The following is a 19,584-nucleotide window of genomic DNA, read 5'->3' as shown; positions in this document are numbered from 1 at the left end:
TCTTTCCTTAATATTCTGATGCGCGTCCAGGCTGTCAGGCACATACATTATGAGCGAATGTAAATTTAAAATAGAGGACTAGTGATTCTGAAAGGCAATATAGTAAAGTTAATTTTATGAAAAAGACTGTACACACGAATGTTTTTCTTGTATTTTAAGCAACTATGGTTGAACCTCCTAACCATTAAACTTTGATTTATCATCTAAAAGTAAAATTCTTTAAGTTAAAGAATATGTAATTAATCTTACATGATTCAACGCTTAAAAATAGCTATCGTTAAGCTATTTCAAACATTAAAACTTTGTTTTATTAGATTCAATTAAGTTAAAGAGTATGTAATTAATTTTACATGATTCAATGCAAAAAAAATAGCTGTCGCTGAGCTATCAAAAACATATTCATTATGATGTATTAAGCAATAAAAAAAAAGCTTATATACTAGCTAAATCTGAATATCTTCAATGATGTTTTAAAAAACACTTTCGATAAAGCTAGCTAAATATAATTTTTGTAAGCGATCATTTTTTTTTATATGGTTGAGTTACTCGTAATGTAAATAACCTATCAATTAGCGTCATTATAATTGAATTAAGTAAAAAGAAAATCTTATTTTAAAACCTATAGTAAAATTGTTTTAGAAGAATTGAATCAGGACTCAATAAGTTTTGATTATAAAAGGGGAACGCTGTAATCAAAAGTTAAAACGAATAGAATGATGGAACATATCTGTGTCAATATAAGTTTTGTTTACGATGAACGAATTTAACTTTTGCAGACGGAAAACGTAAACAAAACAAGGCACATCAATTTACCTGATGACTCAGATATGTCCTATCAAAACTACAAATATTATATAAAACAAAATTGTCATATATCGAAGATGTACCCATATTGCTTCTAACCCACTTTCGTTTAAAAATACAGTGATAAAGGCCCTATCGATGAAGAAAATAAGATTCTTGAGTCTTAAATAGCGGCTAACGAATGCAATAATGGGCATATCAACAATCTATAACATAAAAACATTCATATAAAACAAACGGGTTACTATATTTTATCACTTTTATATAAACTCTCTTGGAATTTAGCGGTAAAATTAAACACTCGAACACAAGCTCCGCTCGCAAAGACAATTATTATATAAATGAGCATAATTACTGGGCCGCCAGCTTTTTATAACCTCGCTCAAATCCAACCCCTATCACTTTTGACCGCCCAAACATAAACAAAGGGTTGACAACTTATTGTTACGTAAAATTTAATTACGGACGTCGAACGATATATTTTGTAGATATTAAGTCTAAAAGGTACACTTGATAGCGACGTAATGTAAGATATTAGTCTTTAAAATGATTAAAATTTATTCATGTTAAAAATAACATAAATACAGCTAATGCCAACAATGGTATAAACCATATGTACATATACAAAATATACAAACAAAGGGTTACCAACTATTGTTAGTAAAATCTTATATTTTTACATACATACGAGTAATGTAACCAAAGAAAATAATACGATATGTAAATACTAATTGTACTTATACATTTTATATAAAATATTGTTTATATTCAGGAAACAGTTATATTTAACAGAAATAGAAATAACTAACCAATCCATTATAGGTCTATCTGTAACGAAAGAATTTCTAGAATATCCCAGGGATGAAAGGATTAATAAAAGATTATTAAAACTTCTTTTGTTTAGATTACCATAGCCAGGATACCCCAAGGAACCGGATGGAGCACGCGCACTAACTCTTTTTAGGATCTACCATGGACCAGCCTGGAGATAACCTAGATGATCATGGAGTATTGGAGCCCTACCACCACCCTACCTTGGACGGATTGCGGTTGTGTTCCTGTCAACACCTTGACACTATAGACGAGAACAACAACATCATCACCACACCAGAGTACGATGGATTCTCAGAGAACCTGTCCATCACCATCAGGAATTTCTTGTTAAATACAGCCCTGACTACCAGAGAAGATAGTAGAGTGGAGACCGATAGTGACACTAGCTCCAGCAGCACACTGTCCCTCTCTACCAATGACCTCAACCAACTCTACTATGACCTGGAAAATCACTCAATCACCTTGGACGAGAATGGAAACGAGGTAGCACAAGTGGACGCCCTTGGCTACATATCTGCCTCACCCCCAACCTCAACCTACACTTCGAACGAGAGCACTTCACCACCTAGTTCATCATCAGAAGAAGCTGAACTATCCAGAACCACCAACGCAAAAACATTTATTGATGTGACAATGTTAGATAAAACTAAACCCCTCAAGAAAAGAATGTATTCTATTTGGGAGGTTTATCATCTTGTATACCCAGCTATGAAAATACGCAAAGCATACTTTCTTAATGGAAAGCGTATTTAACTTAGCTTGGAATACATTATAGTTTATTATATATGCCTATATACTGGGACTACTAAACTTTTTCTTTTTCTCTTTTTTCTTTTTTAACAACTTACCCCCATTGGAGATGCGATCCTCAATTTTCAAATTCTTTGAACGTACATATGAGACTTTTACAGAAATGCTTCGCATCCACAACTATCTATCTATGCTTGATATAAAATCAACACTTTATAGATCATATTATGAACCTTTGATTGACACGTGCCCTGCAATTAACTAGTAGCACTCAGGGGCAAGACACAATTACTTTAGCTAGGCCCAAGGCATTATTTGTATCAATTTATGCATTCATAGGCCTGTCTCTACCTATATGACACCATATACGGGTAACGACAGCCTATTCATGGTAATCTGTATGTGATTTGCTAATAGTATATGTTTATTAAAGATATTATGTTTATAGTTAATGTAATCATATAAACAACCAGTACATATATGTATGCCTACAACCATGCCTGATTTACGTCACATATTAACACACAGATATTTAATTGCACAGACAAACACTAAAATCCTGGTCCAGAGCTAATGTTATAGCATGTACCTCTTGAATTTATTCAGTTATTTACTAACTCTCCTACCATCAACTTCTCTTTCTGGCTTTAAAAAGGTAATGACTTAGTTGTTTGGCATGCATTGTAGTTTAAATTTAGGCCCCTTAGTACTTAGCATGAATTGAACTCAGGCCTTATGTTAGAACTCTAACACTTAGCACAATTCACTGCTTGGGACTTAGGGCACATTTCTGTCCTACTCTACTTATAATTTTAACACTTATCCTGTAAATATTTCCATACTTAACTTATGCACTTGTGATATAAATACACTTTATAAAAACGTTTTCCTTCCTTAATACTTAATATACTTATATGATTCTGATCGAATATCAAAACCAACCATTTATTCTTAGGTTAAAGCAACATAATACTTCGCGTGGGTCTTTTGTTGAGCTTCCACCAGCTCAACCAAATTCGTATTATACTTGTGGGAATAGAGGGTTAAGCATTCTAAACAAGCGAACCGACGATGAGAATGTCTATGTGTATTGCATTAAAATTAGGTTTTAGTAGTACTCATAGAAGAGCGGTCTCCATACCTAAATATGGACAAACGCCCCATTCGCACACACATAGTCCTTGTCTTATATTATTAAAAGCGAAGCTTTTCTATAATTAGGGTCGGTCCGTCCATACGTCCGTCCGTACGTCCGTAACGGATAGCTTTTTTCGTTAATTTAGGCATGTTAGAATTTTCCTATCGATTTCAAATTTTGCATGGTGATTCCTTTAGTTGGTACGATTTAGAAAGCGTAGCAACTCTATAATCATCACCAAAATGTCCGTAAGTCCATTTTAAACATGTTGATTTTTTTTTTAACTTTTTTAACAACTAATTTTTATGTGATCTAATCATCCGATTGATCTGATTTTTGGTATATTGATTCCTGAGACAACAAAGTATAATGTAATCAGCGAAGAAACTCTATAATCAAGTCCTAAAAATGTTAGTATGTCCATAAACATAATCCTGAATCAAGCAGTTTTTCAACAAATTTACTTACAATTTTGCTTTGACTTTTATACATTTATATTATGATTATTCAGTTCTGACACTGTACAAGTGTTAATGTCCGTTTGTTCTACCGTTTCAGTGCTTCGCTTTTATGGATGTTGTCATCCTTGTAAAATTATAAAATTCGTACGTTTAATCTTAATTTGCGGATACGCCCCCCAGAGGCCTCAAGGGGCACTTGTGGAGGGAGGAGGTGAATCACAAAACCCATTTTTAAATTTTTTAAAATTTCCTCAAAAATAGTTATAAACCTTCCTAGGACCTATGAGAAGTTACCTTGTTAAGGAGAACCCAATCGGTTCAGCAGTTAGCGAGATCATTCGGTACAAACAGACAAACAAACTATCATCCTTTTACTTTAGTATAAGGATTTAACTTTTTAACCCTAATTTTTAATAATTAGATTAAATCTAGAAAATTATCACAATTTCATGTGTTCTTCGCGCCCCCCTTGGCAAAAAGTGTGCACGCACCTGAATTTGTACATAAAAGTGCATGTAGAAATGTCTCATCTCATTAATTTTTACAAACATGGTGTGCAAAAAGCAAAGCATAAAATTTTAATGAGTTTTTTCTTAGAAATCTTTCTTCGTGGATTTGAAAAAAAATAACAAATAATAAATGCTCGGTCGGAAAGTAATTGGGTATAGTCCCTTTCGTGACAACGCCTCTTAAGGGGCGTTTCTTCCTATTATTACAGAAGCTTTTGTTAAATTATCTTAGGTAAGGTTAGGTGATTGCCCCTCGGGGATAGGCAATTGGCCCCGCAGATTTAGAACCCCCCCCCCCCACCTCCTGTAGGGACTAGAAAAAAGCTACTATGAAAATACGACGAAATGCCCCTTAAGAGGCGTTTTCACAAATGGGATGTACCATGGCGTCATAGTTTTTATAAACCCTAAACGGTGTTTAATTAACCCAGGAAGTAAAAGCGATACAAAAAAAGAAAAAAAGTAAGAGGAAAATAAAATTATTTTATCCGATTAATTTAAAACTTAATATAATCTTATACACACTCACCTATTAAAAGTCCTTCGTTATTTAATTTAGGACATGTTATCTGTATTTTTTATGTACTCCTTTTTGTGTTATAACCCCACACCTAAATCAAATTGTCACTTTGTGTAAATATTGCAAATCCTTTCAACTACACATAAACATTAAAAACAGAGTGATCGTATAACAACTTAAATTTAGCACTAGAGGGGACAATGGGCTGTTTATTACACTAGTCACCAAAGTTTTATAATAACGTTTAATTACTCGTTGGCTTAAGAACTTTAGGGACTTCATTAAATTTGGATTGCTTGGTTGATTCATTTAATTGGGTGATCAAATGTTTTAACTACAAATTTTAATCAACAGAAAGGGTAATTTTGCGTATCATAATTGGGGATGTACATCATTTTATAGGCAATTGTCTTATCCCTTTTTTTACTTTTTGGCTAATATGTTTTCAAGGTGACATATTTTTAAAAAATCGTTTCGAACAGATTCTTCAACTTATACGACTTCCTTTGTATCATAGACGTCCAAGGGGGGGTAAAGTTGGAATTACCCCCCCCCCCCCAAGCAAATTTTACCCCCAGGGTAAAATTTTTTGGGGGGGTAAAGTGAGTATTACTCCCCCCCCCCCCCAAGCAAATTTTACCCACGGGGAAAATTTTTTTTTTGGGGGGGTAAAATAAAATTTGCGGCGCGCTCTGCGCGCCATTTTACCACCCCCCCCCAAAAAAGCTTTTTCATATAATTCGTTTTGTCCGTTTGGCCATGTATCATTTTTATGTGCTTCGCTACTTATTTATGGATATTGTCATCTTGTTTTAGGGCTATTTTCATCATATAATAGCCAATGAGAGGTCAGTATACACTGTAATTGACCAATGGTAAAATTTATGCTTGCCTCTCATTGGTTATTCTATTGTATGACGTCATAATCTGTGGAGGGACTTTAATCATTTACTAAGTATATTTGCGATAACTTTTATTTAATGAAATCTTCCAATTTTTAACATGTACAAAACGGCCTGCTTAATTGCTTCAAGATCCATGTCAGATCTATATAGGAAATAAATGTCTATAAACGAGCTCAAGTTTTCCAAGGAATATATGATCAAAACTCATAGTGCTCCAACAATCCATAATAAACTCTCATTGCCCAGAACGATAAGACCCATTATTTTACTTTATTAAAAATGAATTCATTTTTTTCATTTCATGTTGCTATTTACCTTATATTGATGTATTTAATTTCCAATCATAAAAAAGAAAATTTAAATTTATAATATGATAAATTTAAGAAAACTCTGTTTTAAAAGAATTCGATTGTGGCGACATTTTGTGTGGTCAAATATTAAACTAAAATTGTAATCATCATCATTAACCCTTTGGTGATGGTAATGTAAAGAAAAAAATATAATTTAAAAAATCTTTTTAAAATCATTTAAATTATTAAATATTTACTTTCTTTTAGATAGTAATGCCGGGTGAGGAAAATAGATTTATTGAGAAATAGGTATGCATATAGAAAACTAGCCAATAGGGAGATAATTATATCGAGCCAAACTCTAGTCTTCTATATTTCCCTTTTTTCCTGCCTCCTATTTTAAACTCACTTTTTTTAGTTGACCCTGTAGCTAAACACCCAGGAACAACAAGGGATAAGAAAACATACAATGATGAACAACAAAATTACCCCTTCTGAAATTTGAATTAAAGGTTGAAAAGTTTGGACACGAGAGTTTGTACCAACCAATCAAGTTAAGCCAACAAATTGGAGAATGTGTTTATTAAACTTTGGGTACCTAAATAATTTGGGTACCTTTCTCCCTGCGTATGCACAAGTTATAAAATGCATGCACTGTATATTGAAAATAAACTAATTGTATAGACATGAAAATAAAATAAATTAATGCATCAATTTATTATTGACAATTATGTCATCTAGTAGTATTTTAATTAGGGTTGGGCCGGATACCAAATATCCGGCCGAATATCTGGCCGACTTCGGATATCCGGCATTTTAAATCAGCCGAATATCAGGTATCCAGATAGTTTTGATATCCGGTATCCGGCCAGCTATTGAAAATGGCCGGATATCCGGCCCAACCTTAATTTTAATATAAAAAATATATTTATATAAAAACTATATTTTTTTCATGTTACTTCTCATTAAATCTGTCTATTTACTCCAGTTCAAGCTAGATATTTTTTCTCTACTTTTTAAGTGTGTAGCTTTTCTTGTATATTTAGAGTCAATCGGTCCATGTGTCTGTATCAGTGTATAGGATAGCGTTTATGTTATTTTGGGAGATATGGAAAGTGTCATGTGCGACGTCATAAAAAACGTCTAAAAAGGAAGGATGAGAGGAGAAGCGAGAAAGGAAACCCCTAAACAAGAGATGGATTTAGACGTACTTTTATGACGTCACACATGACACTTACCGTATCTCCTCATTTTGTCTTTTTTTTAATAAGCTCCTTCTTAATGGAAGTTGGAATCCTTGGTTAGAGGTTAAATACCTTGAATTTTTCAAGGTTTTTTTGTATGAGGCAAACTAACTTCAACGAAAAAAAAAGAACGAAAGATAAATAAAATGCTGGAAATGTTTGATTTTAAAAGAAAAATGAGTTAATACATAATTTAATTGATTAAACTTTCTTTCAAAAGAATGATCTTTTAAATGAGGGATTTGCAATCTGAAGATTTTTTTGGCAAATAAAAAAAAATATTTTAGTAAGGTTTACAATATCTATATTATTACGAAGGGTGAGTTACCATGTATTTTTACGACTGCTGTTTTTTGAAGAAAGGATGACAACATCCATAAAAGCGAAGCTCCCAAACCAGGGGAGTCCAAGCTTTTTTATTTTATTAAGCAAAGTTTTAGAATACTTTCTTAATAATGTAAAAAGGTACCTAACTAATAATGAAATACTATTAAATATTTAGTATTAAAAATGCGCGTGAAGCGTGCCAAAATTTTTTTTTGATAGGGATTTTTTTGTGGGGGTATTTAGTAATTTACCCCCCCAAAATTGTTTTTATGGGGGGTAATTACCCCCTCCTAAATGGTTGGGGGTGCCTAAGGAACCCCCAAGGTAGGGGTAAATTTTACAAGGGGGGGGGGGGGTAAAATGAAAAATATTTTTTTTGGACGTCCTTGTCCCAAACGATTGGACAAAAAATATAAAGTCTAAACATATTTGTGTATGTTTGTTGCAAAACTGCTTAAATACAGGACAAACTTACATATTTAGCACTTGATTATAGAGATACTTCGCTTATATCATTGTACCTTGTTGTAAAAGTAATCAATATTCCAAAATTCAGATGAGTAGGATAATATATCTGTCTTAACCTCTTTTCGAGGAAGCTTTGTGTTTATCAAGTTCGAAATTAATTCCTTATCATTATCCTAAAACTAAGCGCAATTGTCGTTTTTTTTGGCTTTCCTTTCATAATGTGGCGCGGCATGGATTGTTTATATATTTTGATGCGCACGTTCGTTACTTTTGAATGAGATATGAGTGTGTGAAGATTTCGGAGAACAAAATTGGGCCTATCATTGGTCTCATAGTGTGTGAACGACCCTAGTATACCAGGGATTTGAAACCATAAGAACTTCAGGTAGAATTTGTTAATTTTATTAGGAAGAATGGTGTATAGGACGATTATATGTAGTTTTAAAAAGGCTTTAGCCAGCTAAGCATGAACTTAATTATGATTAATATATGTTTTAGTAATTTTTATGTGCCTTTATTTTTGCATTTAACAATGATTTATTAAACCAAATAATTTTCCTTTAAAGCCAAAGTTTCCAAAGATTCTTAATTGTAGAGAAAAATGATTTTTAAAAAGCAATTAAGATTACGTGGTTATAAATAACTGGAATTATGAACTAATTGATTTTGTAATTTCAGGACTTTGAAATAATTTCATCAATAAATCTATATTCAAACCTGCTGTTGAAACTTGATGGTTCCTGGTATTGGGGGTTTGTATGTTCGCCAACAGATCTCGAGAACTTCCCGCTAATTCGGAAGTCATACTCAACCAAAGTGTCATGGTTGAGACAATTTCAAAGTATCTGATGAATAGGCGTTAGCATTCATCAAGAGATCAATAGCATCCAGTGAATTATTGATGCAATAAACTGTGACAATTTTTCTGTGAAATAAGTACCTAGTGAATCAATATGCCACTAACCAAAAAGCAGAAAATTGAGCGAGCTATCGCTATTGGCAGTGAAAGGCTAGAAGTGTTTGACGAACAGTTAAAAGTGTTTTATGACAATCTAAAAGCCTGCCAAAGTTTTAGTTCATGTGAAAATGTGAATGTAAAATCAATTCGTGACATTTTTAGTGAGGTCAAGGACCAATCTGACCTAATAAAAAGTCTAAAACCTGCCGTGGAGACTAGTGAGCTGCGCGAGTTCAAGCGTGATTTGGATGAAGCTAGTGAGCAGAAAACTGTTGCAGATAAAGTTTATGCGTCGTTGGAGCAGTGTACAAAAATTCTGTACTGGCTTGACAATGATTCAGACGACGCGAGGTCAAGCACTGTCGCCAGGAACCTCGACGTCATTGAGAAGGTGAAGATGGACATGGGAGTGCTTAAAATTTCCGTGGAGTTGCGCCAAGAAGTACGTGATATGTACCGAAGGCTTAGAGAGATGGAACGTCGTTCATCTAACCTGGATGAGAGTGGGACACCTGCCATGCTCTCCAGAAGTATGTCTGCCGTGGATATTCGGAGTTCCAACCCGCAGTATGGGCGCTGGGACAACAGTTTGTTGCCGTCATTCGACGGTACTGACACGGATTACCCAAACTTTAAACAGGTCTTTAAGGATCTATGCTCTGGTTATGGATTTGCTGACCAGAGGTTAAGTCTGATGTTGTGTATGGAGAAGGTGATAACCAACCCGGAACTACGCAAGCAAGTGTCAGCGATTAGAGATCATAATGAACAATGGTCGTTTCTTGATCAGATGTTTTTATCAAACACTCGCCGGTTCATGAGGATTTTAACTAAGCTGAACAAGATGAAGCCTGTGGATAAACCTGTGGACGTGGTTAGCGCAATTGCTACCTTCAAGAGCATGATGCAGGAGGTGGAAACCATCGTTGGTTCTGCAGCTAAGGATTACAATCACCTAACTCTTATTCATATTTTTAAAGACAAGTGCCCTGAAAATTTGAGAGACAAAATTATGATGGAGCTAGGTAGCATGAACCAACCAAACATCCCGAAGATTGTAGAACTGCTGGAGAGGACCAGGGGTGCCATGTTGGCCGGTGATATGTCCTATGACACTAACGCCGGCAAGAGAAATCGAGACAGAGCTGCCGCCGCACAAGTATCTGGCCGCAGCGACAATAAGAATGGAAAGGCTGGAAAGGACAAGGCTTCCAAGTGGAACAGTGCATGTCCTGTGGAGAGCTGCAAGGAGAAACACCCGATTTTCCGTTGCCTCACGTTTAAGAAGATGGATGTGGTTGACCGAAAGAAAGTTGTCCAGCAGAAGAAGTTATGTGAACTCTGCCTATGTGACGGCCATACTGCTGACAAGTGTAATAAATCGGATAAGCTTGGTGTTTGTGGTACCAATAATTGCGACAGATACCATTCTAGGTTACTCCATGAGGCCAGTGCTGGTGTGAATACAGTCTACAAGTCAAGTTCTGCACCCAGCCCCTGTACCTTCTTACTTCAGTTAGTTCCTGTTGTAGCACCTGGTGGCGGCACCTGCCATGCCACTGTGATGTTTGACTCTGGGGCAAATTTGCCACTTGTGTCTGAGAAATTATCCAACAAGTTGAAGCTGAAATCTACCGGCAGATATACAACTATTTCTGTAGCTGACGGCAGTGAGTCTTCCTGCCGCAATGTTGTGTTTTATCTGAAGGATAGGGACGGCAATTTGAGGGAGTTTGAGGCAGCTGTCATGCCTACCCTCGGCGGGGCCAACGAGATGCGCTCGGTCCACCCCGAAACTGCCGCCGAGATATTTAAAATGCCGCCAGAAAGGTTTACATATATTAGTGGAGGCTTAGATATCATCATTGGAAATACACATCCTGACGTGTTTCCATCAACCTACCAGAAAGTGGGCCAGTCTATGTTGTGGCGAACCATTTTTGGTAGTGGATTTATCTGTACGAGTGCTGACGGTGGAGCTGGAGATCAAAAGTCGGCATATAAGGCTGTCAGTGTCAGTGGAGGCACCTTGCCAGACTTTCTGACGTCTGAATCGTTTGGCGTACAGCCGCAGGCACTTTGTCCAGGATGTACTGCCTGTCAAGAGTGCAAGGCTATGGCCGACGGCACTACCTGGGACCAGCGTGAGAGGCAGAGGATAATTGAGGCAGGTTTAACACTAGACTTGCAGTCCAACAAGTGGACAGGTCAATATGCTTATATTGAAGATCCTCACACTTTACCCTACAATGAGAGTTTAGCCCGCAAAATTGCTAAAAAGGATCGTGCCAAGATGGTCAAAGAAGGTACCTATGGAATGTATGTGGAGGTATTCAACGACGCCATAAAAAGAGGCGTATTTCAAAAAGCCACGCCTGAAGAATTGCAGTATGAAGGGCCTAAGTCTTGTTCATCAATAGTGGTTGCTTTCAAGGAGGGTTCAAGTTCCACACCCATGAGATTGTGTGCAAATAGTTCTCTGACGTTCAAAGGTACCAGTTTTAATAACATAATGCTGGGAGGCCCGCCGCCAATGCAGAAGATTTTTTATCATTTGATGCTTTTCCGCGGTTACAAGGTTGGTATAACCGCGGATATTTCCAAGTTTTATAACTCCATCCTGGCCACAGAGTTCGACAGCCAGATGAAGAGAGTTTTATTTTCCCCGACGCCAGACCGTCCACTTGAAATTTACCTGACTAAAGTTGTGAATTTTGGCGAGTTGGCTGCGGGAAACTTGGCAGTTACAGCCCTGAAGTTGACGTCCCGCCTGTTCGGCGGAAAGAGTGAAGCAGAGGTCAAGGAGATGTATGGAGAGGGGCAGATAAACGGTAGTGAAATTGTTGCTAAACCTGAATTATGGAAGGAGCCACAAATACCTACCTACAAACAAGTCATTTATTCTGGAGATGAATGCCAGCCGACCAAGGTTCTCGGGCTGATATGGAAGCCAGCCACCGATGTGTTGTCCATCGCCACAAGAGTCAACCAAGATGGTAAGATCAAGGGAAAGAAGGTGAAAGAGGATGCTGATTTGTACAACCTCCAGGACGCCTTGGACGAGAATCTGACAAAGAAGATGGTCCACAGGTTCGCCGCCCAAACCTTCGACCCGATCGGGCTTTGCAGCCCTATTCTGTTGAGAATTAAACTTGTCCTGCGGAAAACATGTTTGCTGAATTTGGGCTGGCAAGATTTCATTCCAAAAAGTCTACGGGATGAACTTGTTAAGTCGCTGGAGGACAGAGCTGAGGTCGCTAAATTGGAGTTTGACCGTTGTGTGGTCCCGGAGGAACCAACTGGCCTTCCATCCTTGATGATGTTTTCGGATGGGTCATCAGAGGCTTATGCATGTAACGCATATTTGAGGTGGCCAACTAGACAAGGATTTGAAACGTTTCTGCTAGCCACCAAGTCAAGAGTTGCGCTGGTCAAGTGTGAATCAATTCCACGTCTTGAATTGATGGGGTGCCAGATGTCCACAAGGTTGTCAAAGTCCATCAGAGATGCCCTGCCCTTTGATATTATCAGAGTGATGTACTTTACTGATTCATCGTGTGTTTTATCACAAATAGTTTCCAACAGTGCTATGCTGAACACATTTAATTCTCATCGCATTGGAGAAATTCAATCTGCAACCAACAAGGATGACTGGAGGTGGGTCCCGGGGACACACAATGTTGCAGATTTGGGCACCAGAAGCACCTGCAAGGTATCAGATTTGGGACCAGGTTCCAGGTACAGATTGGGCCCAGAATGGTTGCGCCAGGATGAAAGTGCGTGGCCGGTGAAAACTGCCGAACAAGTCAAGCAGGATTTACCACCAGAGGAGTTGAATACCAAAATGGTTAAGTTATGTTCAATGAAAGTTGCCGGAGAAGCCGCTGAAGATGTCTTTAGGTTTAAGCACAGGAGATCATTTGGACAGGCCAAATGTATTATGGCAGCTGTCCTGCAAGTAGCGAACACCTGGATGAAGAAGCTAAAGAGCAGACAAGAAGGTAAGACTACAGCCGCTGGTAGTCATGTAGCAGCCGCAGATTCTGTGTACAAGCCGTCTTTGTACAATTTTATGGCGGCGGCGGAACTTTTCATTGTGTCACGAAGCCAAGAGGATGAGTGGATAAATGACGCTAAAGGCAATTATGCGTCATTGAATCCATTAGTGCATGAAGTATCATTGACCTGGCCTGTCGTTGGTCCTGGAGGAAATTATGTGACCAGGGAGATGAGAATTCTTAAAATGGTTGGTCGTGGAGAGCCCGTCATTGACGCCATTACTGGTGGCCGTAAAATGATATTTGAAGACATGCCAGGTTTAATAATTTTGGAGCCTGGTAATTGGTTAGCTGCTGTTTTTATGAGAGAAGCGCATGTTGAGCTTCACTCTGGAGTCCGTGGAACTTTAGCTGAGAGCCGCCGTTGGTGCTGGATTGTGAAGGCAAGGAGGTTGTCCATCATGGAAGTGAAGAAGTGTTGGCCCTGCAGTGTTGAGAGGGCTAAGGAATGTCGTACTACCATGAAGGATGTGTTACCTGACAAGTTGGTCCCGAGCAGGCCTTTTGAAGCTGTGCAAGTCGACCTGATGGGTCCGCTGGTTACGAGGAGAGCTGCCGCCAAAACGAGGAGTCAGACAGCAACGAAGAAGGTGTGGGTGTTCGTGGTGGTCTGCAGGTTCTCAGGGGCGTTATGGTTAGATGCCTTGGAAAAGTATGATACCAGCAGTATCCTGTTGTCCCTGCGCAAGTTGGAAGCTGTTCATTGTCTGCCGAAGGTCATAGTAAGCGACATGGGCACACAATTATCCGGTGCTCGCAAGGTTTTAGAGCAGAAGTTGGGCAGCCAGGTAGAGTTTTCTTGGTCTCAGATCCCGGCCCGAGCCCACCATTTCATTGGGCAAGCTGAGAAAATGGTGGGATTAACCAAGAGATTGCTGTCCAAGAAGTTGGTGAATAGTTCTGTTAATTTCAACGAGCTCCTGGTGCTATTGGCGGAGGTTAGCAAGTTGATGAATAGCAGACCATTGACGATAGAAGCTGCGAACGACGTGGAGAATTGGCGGCTGATTACCCCTGGCCAGCTGCTGGGAAATGTTGACCGCCAGCCGTTGTGCAATGTGGCGATGAAACCGGAGGACCAAATTTCCTCCAGGTTGAAGTTGTTAGAAGATTTGTCTGCCCAGTTTTGGACTGCCTACCGCCAGGAGATCCTACCGAAGATATTACGGATGTCCAAGTGGAAGGATGAGATGGCGGAGCCACTAGCTGACGGAGATATAGTTCTGGTTACGAGTACCAATCCGCTGATGAGATGTTTGAGGATGGGCCGAGTGACGAGAATTGAGGATGGGAGAAAGACTGCTAGAGTCTTGTTCAGGCTGACAGATAAATCTCCCCTGGAAGAACATGCTGTATCAGTCAGGCAGTTGTTAAAAATTATGATTAATAATTGATTCTTATTTTATGGAAATTGAGATTTTTTTTAGTAAAAAAGCCACATTTTTCATATGCCTATTTTTATGCCTAAAATAAGAATCAAATGAAATGCGATTAAATTTTATTCTATTTCATATGCTCAAATTTAATTTTATTGAGTTTAAATTCTTTTCAAAAGTACAATTCATTATGAAACTTACCTGAAAAGTTTAACAAAAAGGAATAAATGTGTCGAGGTTGCATGATTCGATATTTATTCTAAGAAAAAAATCAAGTATTTTTTAGCAGATTTTTTATTTAAAAATTATATATGAATTTCAATCAAGTAAAACATTTTTTATTCAGATCAAGGAATGATTGAAAATTCATATTTAAAGTCTCGTATTTTTTTTACAAAGAAAAATTGGTATATTTTTTCATAATTCCGATGAAAATTCTAACGAAGATATTATTATTTTGCTATTCTTTAAGTATTAAAAAGTTTTATTGTTGATTAAGATAGTACAGTTCTTATTCATTAAGTTTGAAAAACTTTCTGCCCAAGGATTTTGAAACATTTTTTCTTACTACTCTTTTTGATGCTTAACAAATTTAGTTTTAAGTACCTATAAATCTTAATTTTCTTGTCTAAGATTTATTTCGTTTTATTTACCATTATTTGTTTACATTTCAACCTGATTTCGTAGGTACTTATTGATTTATTAATAATGATTTATTACCTATTGATTATGAAATGATTATTATTTAGTATAGTTGTTATATTTACAACATCATGATTAATAGGACTATCTATTTTAGGATTTGTGTATGTGATCTTGTGATTGTCATGTGCATGGAATGTTGTATGGTACAAACCAATCCCCATCCTTCTATCCTAAAATGTGAGGTATTATGAGTCCTAGTGAGGAGTATAATATTGTGTATGCATTTCACGGGGTTTCATTTAGTTAGGAGCAAAATTGTCACGGTTTCGGGATGTGGCTATTCTCATGTGATTATGGTGAGTTGAGTTTAGTGAGAAATATTGCTAGTGCTCAGCGCAAAAAAAACCTTGAATCTCGTTAAGGAAGTTAATTTGACTTTCAAACGGGGGGTGTGTCTTAACCTCTTTTCGAGGAAGCTTTGTGTTTATCAAGTTCGAAATTAATTCCTTATCATTATCCTAAAACTAAGCGCAATTGTCGTCTTTTTTGGCTTTCCTTTCATAATGTGGCGCGGCATGGATTGTTTATATATTTTGATGCGCACGTTCGTTACTTTTGAATGAGATATGAGTGTGTGAAGATTTCGGAGAACAAAATTGGGCCTATCATTGGTCTCATAGTGTGTGAACGACCCTAGTATACCAGGGATTTGAAACCATAAGAACTTCAGGTAGAATTTGTTAATTTTATTAGGAAGAATGGTGTATAGGACAATTATATGTAGTTTTAAAAAGGCTTTAGCCAGCTAAGCATGAACTTAATTATGATTAATATATGTTTTAGTAATTTTTATGTGCCTTTATTTTTGCATTTAACAATGATTTATTAAACCAAATAATTTTCCTTTAAAGCCAAAGTTTCCAAAGATTCTTAATCGTAGAGAAAAATGATTTTTAAAAAGCAATTAAGATTACGTGGTTATAAATAACTGGAATTATGAACTAATTGATTTTGTAATTTCAGGACTTTGAAATAATTTCATCAATAAATCTATATTCAAACCTGCTGTTGAAACTTGATGGTTCCTGGTATTGGGGGTTTGTATGTTCGCCAACAGATCTCGAGAACTTCCCGCTAATTCGGAAGTCATACTCAACCAAAGTGTCATGGTTGAGACAATATCACATAAAAAAATTTTAATGAGCTTCCTAAATCATACCTATTATAGGAATCTTCATGCAAAGTTTAAAATTGATTAGGACAATTCTAACCAATTGTGTTACCTGTAAAAGAAGGTGTATCAACTTTTTTGCTTTTTATTTAAGATAGCTAGCCTGTTCTTTCAGTAAGTAGTAGATGTAAAATTATTCATAGAATTCAGATATGCAATCGGTTTTTTTGTAGACCTCTTATTTTTTAAGTAATTTAAGTTTTTAAAGAAAATAATTAAGTCGGTTTTAAGGTACTAAAACGCAACAAAATAAAAGAAGAAAATGGCCAGTATGAACAAAAATATTAAGATCTTTAATTTGACACCTTACTTTTAACATTCTGTTGAGTAATTATTGAAAAAATCTATTTTTTTAACCTCGGTTTAATAAAAACTTTAGACCTAAATATTTTCTCAAACAGACATAAAAAACATGGGTTCATATATACCTTTAGAATCAGAAAAATATTACGAATTCATTCTAAGCGAAATTGAAAAAGTTTTAAAAAATTGTAATAAAAAATAAAAAAAATAAAAAGTTTATTTTAAGAATTGTAACTACTAAACTAGCCAATCACAAATCGCGAAAATTGACGAATCGCGAAGCTTAACCAAAAAAAAGGAGAACGTTCATACAATATATACAATAGATACTACAATAAATATAGTGATATTACAGAACATGTAAAGAATGAAAAATTATGAACAAACATGCATCAGTCTGTTTATAAACTTCAAAACAATGCAGTTAAAAATACTTTATTGTTTCTTGTGTTTAAAAAATATCTGCTACATTGCATTGTCTTTTGTTTAGGTTTTGTTCAGGTTTTATTCAAGCTAACCCTTTAAAGCCGAAAATTATGATTCTTAAAATAAACTTATATTTTTTATTTTAGTTTTATAAAAGTTTTTCAATTTTGCTTAGAATGAATTTGTATTATTTTTCTCATTCTAAAAGTATATATGAACACATACTTTTTATGCCTGTGAGAGGATATTTTTAATTCCAAAGTTTTGATTAATCCGAGGTTAACAAAATAGATTTTTTCAATAATTACTTAACAGAATTTTAAAAGTAAGGTGTCAAATTAAAGATCTTACTATTTTTGTTCATACTGGCCATTTTCTTCTTTTATTTTGTTGCGTTTTAGTACCTTAAAACCGACTTAATTATTTTTTTAAAAAACTTAAATTACTTAAAAAATAAGAGGTCTACATAAAAACCGATTGCATATCTGAATTCTATGAATAATTTTACATCTACTACTTACTGAAAGAACCAGCTAGCTATCTTAAATAAAAAGCAAAAAAGTTGATACGCCTTCTTTCAAAATAACTATTTGTTTGTCAGAATGTTTGTCAGTGCTTCTGGCCGCTAAATTTGTGTCCATGAAATGAAAATAACAGGACACGATACAAAAAATAAATTTAATTATTTTTCTCGTATTCATTCGAATCCGGTGGATTAGAACCGGTTCTCATCCATACGAAAAAAACTATGTCTAGCATCGTATTATATCCAGTTTTTTTTAGTCGGTGCCTTCGGCACCTCGGGGCTAAAAAAACTAGTTTTAATCTTTTAATTGTACATTCTATATCCGCGGAAAGCCGTTTATAATACGATGTGAGAAATAACTATTATCTTATATTTTTCATAAAATAATCAAATATTGATAGGAGCTGCTATATGCTATTAAATTTCTTGTTAATATCTAAATAAGGCTCAGTAACTTTTGTCGTAAATACTCTTGTCATAAATATATTTGTCATAAAACATATGTCATAAAAGTACACTTGTTATAAAACATTTGTAACTAATACAATTGTCATAAAGTTACGTTTGTCATAAAAACATTTGTCATAAAGGTACGTTTGTCATAAAGGTTCATTTGTCATAAAAGTACGTTTGTCATAAAGGTACATTTGTCATAAAGGTACAATTGTCATAAAGGTACGTTTGTCATAAAGGTAGATTTGTCATAAAGGTACGTTTGTCATAAAGGTACGTTTGTCATAAAGGTACATTTGTCATAAAGGTACGTTTGTCATAAAGGTACATTTGTCATAAAGGTACGTTTTTCATAAAGGTACGTTTGTCATAAAGGTACATTTGTCATAAAGGTACGTTTGTCATAAAGGTACGTTTGTCATAAAGGTACGTTTGTCATAAAGGTGCATTTGTCATAAAGATACGTTTGTCATAAAGGTACATTTGTCATAAAGGTACGTTTGTCATAAATTACTAGTACACAAAGAACTTCTATAGATTACTTAGTTCATGCGTCTGTTTAGCTTTTAATAACATTTTATGATAAATCTTCTTTGTTTCGCTACTTAAGGATATTTTCATCCTTATTTTTCAAGAAAATATTGAACAAAAGAATTTTTATATTTATTCTTATAATGGAAACTTATGAGGGGTCATAATTTAAAATTTGTGGAATTTTGTATATCAAGCTTTCTTTTGTTTATTAGAATAGGCAACCCTCCCCCCCCCCCCCCATAACACTTAAAAAGTCCAAACCTCCCATAAATTCATTAATGTTATCCTATTTTCTTATTAAACTCCTTCTCTCTCTCTAGCTGAACCTCAGTGAAGGCTAATATTTATAATTTTCCTCTTTTTGAAAGAAAAGAATCTCCTATATTTTTACCACCCTCCCAGGTCCTGACATGTCCCTGCCCTGTCAGTGGCGTCTCAGCCCTCTTTTGCCTTACTTGGCAACCCCCCCCCCCCCAACCCCCCTTCACAACTCTGTTATTTGTTTCCAAGTCTCCGACCTTCCCTTCAAAACACCTTCTTATGGGTTTTGTTGTTTCCTAAAAACAGCCATTCAAAAAATTAAATTAACAAGGATGCCAATATTTCTATGTAGCATAAAACAGTCATAATTCAAATATTATTTTTAAAAAGGAAAAATAAATAGATGTTTGCAGGAAGAAAATATAATTAATACATCATTATTGGTTAGAGAAATCTACACAAAAAAAGCAGCTGTCTGCCATTAATAGATGCCGAGAACAATCATATTTGATCAATAACAATATAGTCAGACGGTCAGACAAAAATTGTAAATACTTAAATGT

This window comes from Acartia tonsa, chromosome 5 (genome assembly GCF_053477335.1).
Source record: "Acartia tonsa isolate MP-2025a chromosome 5, ASM5347733v1, whole genome shotgun sequence".
Classification (NCBI taxonomy): Eukaryota; Metazoa; Arthropoda; class Copepoda; order Calanoida; family Acartiidae; genus Acartia; species Acartia tonsa.
Note: the sequence above shows the minus strand (reverse complement) of the source record.